General features: G+C 41.5%; 1 non-coding gene across 1 annotated transcript; it reads right to left on the bottom strand.

The window, feature by feature from the left end:
- Positions 1 to 7,698: 7,698 nt before the first annotated feature.
- On the bottom strand, positions 7,699 to 7,803 carry LOC123243426. The gene has a single exon (XR_006505956.1). It is a non-coding gene; the product is annotated as a U6 spliceosomal RNA (small nuclear RNA).
- Between the last annotated feature and the right edge of the window lie 1,003 nt (positions 7,804 to 8,806).

The raw sequence follows: 8,806 nt of genomic DNA, 5'->3' as shown, positions 1-8,806 counted from the left end.
CTTTGTGGGGTTCTCCTAGCCCAGAACTGCTGATTACGAAGATAAGGAGGATGAAAAGGAAAGAATTCTAGGAGCCAGAAGTAACCTCTCTCAGCTCATCTAATCAGCCTCCTTGTTTTCCAGATGAAGATACTGAGACCCACAAAATCAAATAATTTGCACAGAATTACAAGCCCAACAGAGGTAGGGTTTGACCCTAAGTCTTCTGACTCCAGAGCTTCTGTTCTTTCTTCTTTACATCTTGGCTTTGCCCGCAGCTAGTTGTGTGAGTTTGGATAAGTTACTCAACCTTTTAAAGACTCAGTTTCTTCGTCTGTGAAGTAAAGGGGTTGGGGTGTTGTTTGTCTTTTGTTCTTGAAGAGGACCCATGACACCATGGGGCCATGTCTTGACTTGAACTTGGATGGGATTTAAGTGAGGCACAAAGTCATCTGTCTCAATTACTCTTCCAAAGTCATCAAAGAGGACAGGGACAAGAAGGTGGCTCAGAGCTAAGACTAAAAGCTAGGAGGAAAGGGGGGGGGGGGAATTGCTAAAAAAAAGGAGGGGGGGAGGGGAGACAGAGACAAAGAGACAGACAGACAGACAGAGACACAGAGAGAGAGGGAGAGAGAGAAGGAATCAGGAGGTCCTAGGTTCAAATCTGGCTTCAGACCCTTCCTTGCTGTGTGACTAGAATTGCTTAGCCCTTCCTACTTTTCTGCCTTGGAACCAATATTTAGTAGTGAGTCTAAGACAGAAGGTAAAGGTTTAAGGCGGGAGGGTGGGGGGGAACAACAAGAAGAATCATCAAAGGAGCAACTAGGTGGATAGATCTCCTGGGTTCAAATTTGGCCTCAGACACTTCCTAGCTATATGACCTTGGTCAAGTCACTTAACCTCATTTGCTCAGCTCTTGTCTTTCTGTCTTGGAGTTGTTACTAGGATAGAAAGCAAGGGTAAAAAAAAAAAAAAAAAAAAAAAAAAAAAAAAAAAAAGTCATCCTAGTCCACTGGCGAGACAGAAGTCAGGCCAACTGGCAAATCCGGGAAGCCTTAAGGAGTTTGGAGGCGACCCATCAGAAGTGCTAGTCCGCCCTGGGCCTCTTGGTGGCACCATAGTGCACAGAACAATGGCCCTCCCACCAGAGGTGCTAATACTCTCTGGGCGGCTAGGTGGCGCCACAGTGCACAGAATACTGGCTCTCCCTTCATACAGCTTGAGAAGTTGGTCTAGATCTCTGAAGACCCTCCCAGTTCTAGGTCCTCAGATTCTCTGCTACTGGTGGGAAAGAAGGGGAGCTTCATCCATTTACACAGCCTCCCACATATGCCCTTTGTCAAAGGGTTCTATTCTATTGAGTCTGACAGACTCAGTAAGTCAATAACTTAGTTTCTATTATAACTAACTAGATTAAGTATCTATCACAGTTATTGTTTAATTTCCAAAGATATCATGCTTGTCTATTTTCTTCTGGCTTTCCTTCTATTCTTTTCTGTGAATTTTTAAAAATACATACCTTTTTTTCTCCCAAACAACTCTGTCTCTGGGCCCATATCCTATTCCATCTTCCCCCACTACAACTGGAAAAGAACCTTATAAAAAAGTTTAACATTAATCATGTGTGAAAATGTATCTTTTGCAAGAAGTAGGTAGCATGCTTCACTTTTATTACTCTGGAATTATGGTGGATCTTTGCCTTGATGATAGTTTGTAGGGTTTTTTTTAATCCTTCTGTCTTAGAATCAATACTGAGCACCAGTAAGGACTAGACAGTGGGAGTTAAGTGACATTCCTAGGGTCACACAGCTAAGAAGTTTCAGATTTGAACCCAGGACTTTTGCTTTTCAGTCTCTACTGAGCCTCCTAGATGCCCCTGATTATATGGGTTTTAAGGGCCCCACTAAACTATGCAACATTAATTCCATGGTCCTCTGAAACGGTAGGAACACTACAGCATAAAGTGGCTTCAAAATAGGTGGAGAAGAGATCAAACCCACAGGGCTGTTTCTTGTCATTAGTCAGTCTGGGGTCTTATTTGGAGGAAGATAATGGGCTCAAAGGGCTACTGCGTGGTACAGTAGAGAGAGCACTAGACCTGGAGTCAGGAAGACTCATTTTCCTGAGTTCAAATCCAACCTTGGATACTTATTGGCCATTAGACTCTGAGCAAGTCCCTTAAGCCTGTTGAGCTAGAAAAGGAAATGGCAAACCACTCCAAGTCTCTTTGCCAAGAAAACCCCAAATGGGATCATAAAGAGTCAGGCAGGATCAAAAAACAACTGAACAACAAAATGGACACGGATCAGCCCAAAAGGGGTAGCAAGAGGCTATCTCAGTCCACAGGGGAAGAATTCACTGAGCCAGAGACAGGAATGAGTAAACCTATCCAGAACAGGGGAACAACCTGGGAGGAAATGGAAGAACTATTCGATAGAGTTGGAAAGATGGATTAGTGGATGGGATCCTTGGAGGTAAAGCAAGGAAGTGTCCTGAGACACCAAATGCCTATGGCTGTTCCACTGGCACCGTGTCCAGAAGAGAACTCCTTCTCTCTCTCTGTGGGGACTTTCCCTATTTCTGGCACTAATCCCAGCATCCTTCCAGTCCCCCTGGGGCTCTTCACCTTCGTGCCATCTCTTCACTCTTCCTACATAGCCAGTTGGTTGCCAACACTCGCCATTTATGCCTCAACATCTCTCACTTCTGTCTTCTTTCCATTGGTAGAGATCACCTTAAGTCAGATCTTCACCAGCAATTTCCTAGACTATTTCAATAGCCTTTTACTTAGTCAAACTCCTTATTGAGCACCCAGGTGGCACAGTGGGCAGAGTGCCTAACTTAGAGTCAGAAAGATTCATCCTTGGCTCAAATGTGGCCTCAGACACTGCCTAGCTGGGTGACCCTGGGCAAGTCACTTAATCCCCTTTGCCCAGCTCTTACCATTCTTCTGCCTTAGACCCAATACACAGTATTGTTTTAAGACGGAAGATAAGGGTTTTAAAAATAAAAGTACTATTTCCTACACAAGGCTTTTCCTGATCCTCACAGAGGTGGATCCTGCCAGGACTGTACCACTTTTGTCTGTTATCTCAGTGATTAGCTCAGGGCTTGGCATTCCGTGGGGGGAGTGATAAATACTGGTTGATTGGGGGGTAGCTGGGTGGCTCAGTGGATTGAGAGCCAGGCCAAGAGGTGGGAGGTCCTAGGTTCAAATCTGACCTCAGACACTTCCCAGCTGTGTGACCCTGGGCAAGTCACTTGACCCCCATTGCCTAGCCTTACCACTCTTCTGCCTTGGAGCCAATACACAGTATTGACTCCAAGACAGAAGGTAAGGGTTTAAAAAAGAGAGGAGATAAATGACAGAAGAATAGATGGAGTGATGCTAAAGATATAGAAGATAGAGACATGAGTTTCAAGAGGTGGCTCAGTGGCCTGGAGTTGAGAGGTCCAGGGATCAAATCTGACCTGGGCAAGTCACTTAACCCCAATTTTTTTTCTTAGAAGTAGGACTCTGGAGGCCTGTCTTTACTTTCAGTGATTGTGTGGTTTCTGCACAGAGAAGCCCAGATTTTCCTCAAGCTCTAGTGAGTTTTCTCGTGACTGATGTATTGAGTGATTGGTATATTCCTATCCTGCTGTGTTGATGAGACAAAAGTGATTAATTGGGAGCCTGCATCAGGGATTCCTGGGGACACACATAATAGAGGCAGTAGCTATATGGAATAAGTTCAAAGTTGTTTTAATACCTAATTCAAATGCCCATTTTTGTCAAATTATTCTATTTTGTTACTTTTTTTTTTTTTTTTGCTTTGAATTCATGATTATCTTGGCTTTGGGTTAGTGGGTAATGAGGTTTTGGAGCGCAGCTAGGTAGCACAGTGGATAAAAATGCAATTTAGGGCACTGTCAGGCCCACAGTTGGAAAGACCAGGGTTCAAACACTTCCCAGACACTTCCTAGCTGTGACCCTGGGTAAATCACTTAATTCCAAATGTTTAGTTCTTACCGTTCTTTTGCCTTGGAATGGATCGATTCTAAGACAAGTTGAAGGTTTAAAAAAAAAAAAAAGATTTTTTTTAAAAGGAAAAAGAACAAAAAGGAGTGCTAATAATATATTAAAAACTAACAGAGGTCAAAAGGGACCCAAATAGGATAATTTTCTTAGTATCCTGATAAGTTTAATATACATTTAAAGAACTACATATACCTAGGATTTGCAGTTTTATATGCAATTCAGTCTTTAAAATTCTTTGTACATTGAAATGTTTGTTTGCTGATGTTTGTTGAGTCAATAGTAAGTAGAAAAGAAAAAATTAAAACACTAGTTGGATATCATGAGCTATGATGTTGAGTAAATACTTGTTCTATCAGACCCATAGATGAAGGAATAGCCAGAATTCCAGGTATTACATCTTCACGAGTTCTCAAAAACTCAACTGGAAATTACTTCACAGCATCCTTATAACTATATTATATACTGGGAGCTGTGACACCCTTTCCCATCCAGACCATCTTGTGTGTGAGCTGCCAGAATCTCTATCCTAAAGATGAGCCCCGCCACCTTGGCTCAGGCCTTTGGCCTCTAGCCATCCTACCTGGCAAACTATGCTGATTCTGTTTAATAGTGGACCAGCGAGTCAGGATTTAGGTAGCTAGAAATTATTTTAGGTAGAGAGCTAGTGTAGACTAGTGAAGCCTGACTCTGTTGGGACCCAAGAGACCTTTGCAGGTCAGGCTGAGGAGGAGGAGATGAGAGTTTATTAGATCTAGGGACTCCATCCCGTGCTTTGTGAAATAAACAAGTTCTTTGTTTAGATCAGTGATTCCCAAAGTGGGCGCCACCGCCCCCTGGTGGGTGCTGCAGTGATCCAGAGGAGCGGTGATGGCCACAGGTGCATTTGGGGGTGGTGAATAACTAAGGGGGCGGTGTTAGTATGTGACAGGGGGCGCTAAGTAATATTTTTTCTGGAAAGGGGGCAGTAGGCCAAAAAAGTTTGGGAACCACTGGTTTATACCATCAAGAGAGCAGTCAGATCATGTTGCCACCTTCATACTGAAGGTGAGGCCTAACATCTGGCCTATAGCCTGTGGTCGGCTACTATTGGGTTCAACACTGGTCCCAAATCTAGTGACTTCTGTCAGGCCCCATACTCACATATTTCAATAGCAAAGCCTAGCACTTTCATGTGAACTTGTTTTTTCTCATTTTTATTTTTTATACAAATATTTTTGAATTACATATAATATATATTTTATTTCTATATCAATATACAATTATTTTATTCCCATAAGATAAATAAATTTGTTGCTAGTCTATTATATGTAATTTTATATACAATACCGATAACTTATATCATACAAAACATAACACTTATACAAAGCATAATTTTTATTACTACATACAATATCTATAACCTATATATGAAACACATACAAAGTATAATTTTTATTACTATACACAATATCTATAACCTATATTACATGAAACATAACACATATAAAGCATAATTTTTATTACTATATACAATATCTATAACCTAAATATATGAAACATAACACTTATACAAAGTATAATTTTCATTACTATAAGACAATCATTTTTATTAATATAATATACAACACATAACTATTTTAATTTACATTTCCTAAAATGTTTTTATATTTCCCTTGGAGCCATGTTATAATGAGACTCAGATTGCTCCGGAGCAAGTGGCCCTTGTTTGTACCTAACGGTCCGTCTCGTGGGTTTTCTGCCCGGACACTGTCTGGAAAGCCTGGGAAGCTTTCCCCGCCTCCCCTCTGCTCCCCTGGATGCTCGCATCACTCCAAGGCCTCCTGCTCCAGGCCTTCCAAGTCTCCCTTCTGGGACGTCTGCCCCCTGCGCGTGCAGACTTCTCCAGAGGAATGGGCAGATGAGAACAATTCCTTTCCACAGCCATGAAGGCGGCTGGACGAGGGCAGCCCCGGCAGCCCAGGCCATCCCGTTGGGCCATCGCCAGTTGGTCATCCTGACTTTGGATGACTCTGGGAGGCCGAGGCGGATGCCTCTGTCTAAACTGGCCTCACTGAAATCCAATCCAGGTGTGTGTTAAGACTTCAGTTTGGGATGCCAGGGGTCCTCTTGGACACAAAGCACCTCTGCCTGGACCGCCACCCTGTCTGCCTGTTTGGTGTTCGCATGTCCTTTCTGCCCCTCCGTCCCTTCTCCCCGAGCCCTCACTCCTTCCCCTCCACCCCACAGGGCAGAGGCTTGTTTTCAGTGAATTGAATTGAGTGGAATTGTCCCTGCTGTAGAGTTGGCTCTCATTTTCCTTTTCTTGGTATGCTGTTCATTAGTCACATTCTCCAAGTAAGCAGGATTCGGTGGATTCTTCTCTTTTAAACCCTGCCTTCTATCTTAGTAGCAGTTCTAAGCAAAAGAGTGGGAAGGCCTGGGCGGTGGGGGTTAAGTGACTTCCTCAGGGTCACACCATTAGGGAGTGTCTCAGGTTAAATTTGAACCCAGGTCCTCTAGGCCTCAAGCTCTATCCACAGTACTACCTAGCTGCTCCTGGGAATTCTTTAAAAAAAAAAAAAAAAGTTTCTCATAACCAGGTGGAACAGTGGAGAGTGTTGGGCCTAGTCAGGAAGACTCATCCTTCTGGGTTCATAACAGACCTCAGACACTTGCTGTGTGATCCAGAGCAATTCAATTAGCCCTTTTTGCCGTAGTTTCCTCAAATGTAAAGTAAGCTAGAGAAGGAAATGGCAAACCTGCTCCAGCCTCTTTGCTGGAAAGACACCCTAAATTGGGTCATGAAAAATGGAACTAAACAACAACAAAAAGACCTTCAATAGCTCCATGACTAAGCCAACTGCCAGTAAGCACAGCATTAGTCCACAATGGAGGGCTTATATATTTAAAAAAACTCTAATATAGGACATTCCAAAAGTCTTCGTAGTTTTTAGCTACTGAAGCTTAAAATTGTACTAAGGCTTTTGAAACGCCCCTCAATATAGCAGAGGAGTATGAAAGCAGCCAGAAATAGCACATCCTAGTGGTTTCAAAGTAAACAGACCTGGCTTATTTTTAAACCTTAAGAATGTTATGGAAGAAAAATGAACATGAAGAAATACAAAAGGACAGAAAGCGAATAAGCATTTATATAGGGCTTACTCTGTGCCAAGAACCATGCTAAGTGCTTTGCAAACGTTATCTGATTTGATCCTTACAACAACCACCCTATAAAGTGGGTGCCATTATGGTCCCTAGTTTACAACTGGGGAAACTGAGGTTAAGTGACTTGCTCAGGGTCAGTAAGATTCAGTAAGAATCTGAAGCAGGATTTCAGATCAGGTTTTCCTATTCCAGATGAAACGTAATGATTACTAAAATATGGAATAGGAGAGTGAGCTTATTCCCATCTGTTGTTTCCCCAAACGTACAGCTAGCTCAGTAGTTTCATTTTCTATGATCTCTCTAAAAATTGACCATGTTCCCAAAGACTGAAAATAGGCCCAAAAGTTCATCATCATCATTATGTTTATATAGCAGTTTTAAATATAACATTTAAAGTTTAAGATTGCTTTTAAGGTTTGCAAAGTGCTTTATGGAGCCTCACAACAGCCAAGGTCACATACAGCTAGGAAGTGTCTGAGGTCAAATCTGAAGCGGATCCATTATGCTACTTAGCTGAAAAATAATATTTAAAGACAATTCACATACACACAAAGAAAAAAATCAGAACAATGACAAATTTGCATGTTATCCTTGCACAGGGTTCATTTTAATCTTCTCTAAACCATTTCAGTTTTATATAAGTGCTGCTGGATTGAGCACATAATTATATAATCATTTTTGGCTTTTTTCCCCCTAATGTAGGCAGTTATTTTGTCTTCATTTTTGCTTTGTATAAAAATTCATGGTCTGTCATGAAGTTTTGTACTATATATCTGAGGTTCATGTTAAGCAAAAAGAAATGGAAGAAGCCTAGGGTTAATTGGAAATAAAGTGAATTTAAATAGGTCAGGGATCTAAATATCCATCTGAGTGTTAGGAATTTTTCTGAGGGCTGAGTCACTTTAAAACAACTTTTATCTTATTAAACTTTCTAACCTAGAAGAAAAATTGGTCCACTTGGTCTTTGGGGTCATTTCACCTTTAGACCAGTGACCTTGATTGCTATAGAATTTATTGAAAGTTTATAATAGGGTGGTGCTTTTAGGTGACTCCATGGTTTGAGAGCCAGTCCAAGAGGTGGGAGGTCCTGGGTTCAAATGTGACCTCAGATACTTCCCAGCTGTGTGACCCTGGACATGTCACTTAACCTTTCTATCTTTCATTGATTCTAGGATGGAATCCACTAAACTGTGCAAACCAAACCCCTTTGACCTCAAAATACCAATACTAGGTTTATACCCTAAAGAGATTTTTTAAAAAAAGAGTAACTTACAAAGAATAAACAGAACCAAATAACTATGTGTACAATAACATTTTAAGGATGAACAAAGAGTTTTGAAAGACTTCAAGAACTCTGACCAAATAAAATTCCAGCGGAATGACCAGAGGAAGTGATGGACTCAAGACAAATCAATGAGACCGATGTGCCTGTATGGGCAATGTAGTCATCTGTTTTGTTTCAATATGTGTATGTTACAAAGGTTTGGTTTTTCTTTTTCCTCCGAATGGGGAAAGGAGAATGGGGACAAAAATTCTTATTAACTAAAATTAATAATGTAAAAAAGTTAGGTTGAATCTCTATGGGCTCCCTCAGCTCTAAAGGCTATGACATGATCAGTGTACTGAAATACTTTTCACATTTAAATGGGAGGAGCAGGGGGG

This window comes from Gracilinanus agilis, chromosome 3 (assembly GCF_016433145.1).
Source record: "Gracilinanus agilis isolate LMUSP501 chromosome 3, AgileGrace, whole genome shotgun sequence".
In the NCBI taxonomy this organism is placed as follows: domain Eukaryota; kingdom Metazoa; phylum Chordata; class Mammalia; order Didelphimorphia; family Didelphidae; genus Gracilinanus; species Gracilinanus agilis.
Note: the sequence above shows the minus strand (reverse complement) of the source record. Positions and strands in the feature narration are given on the sequence as shown.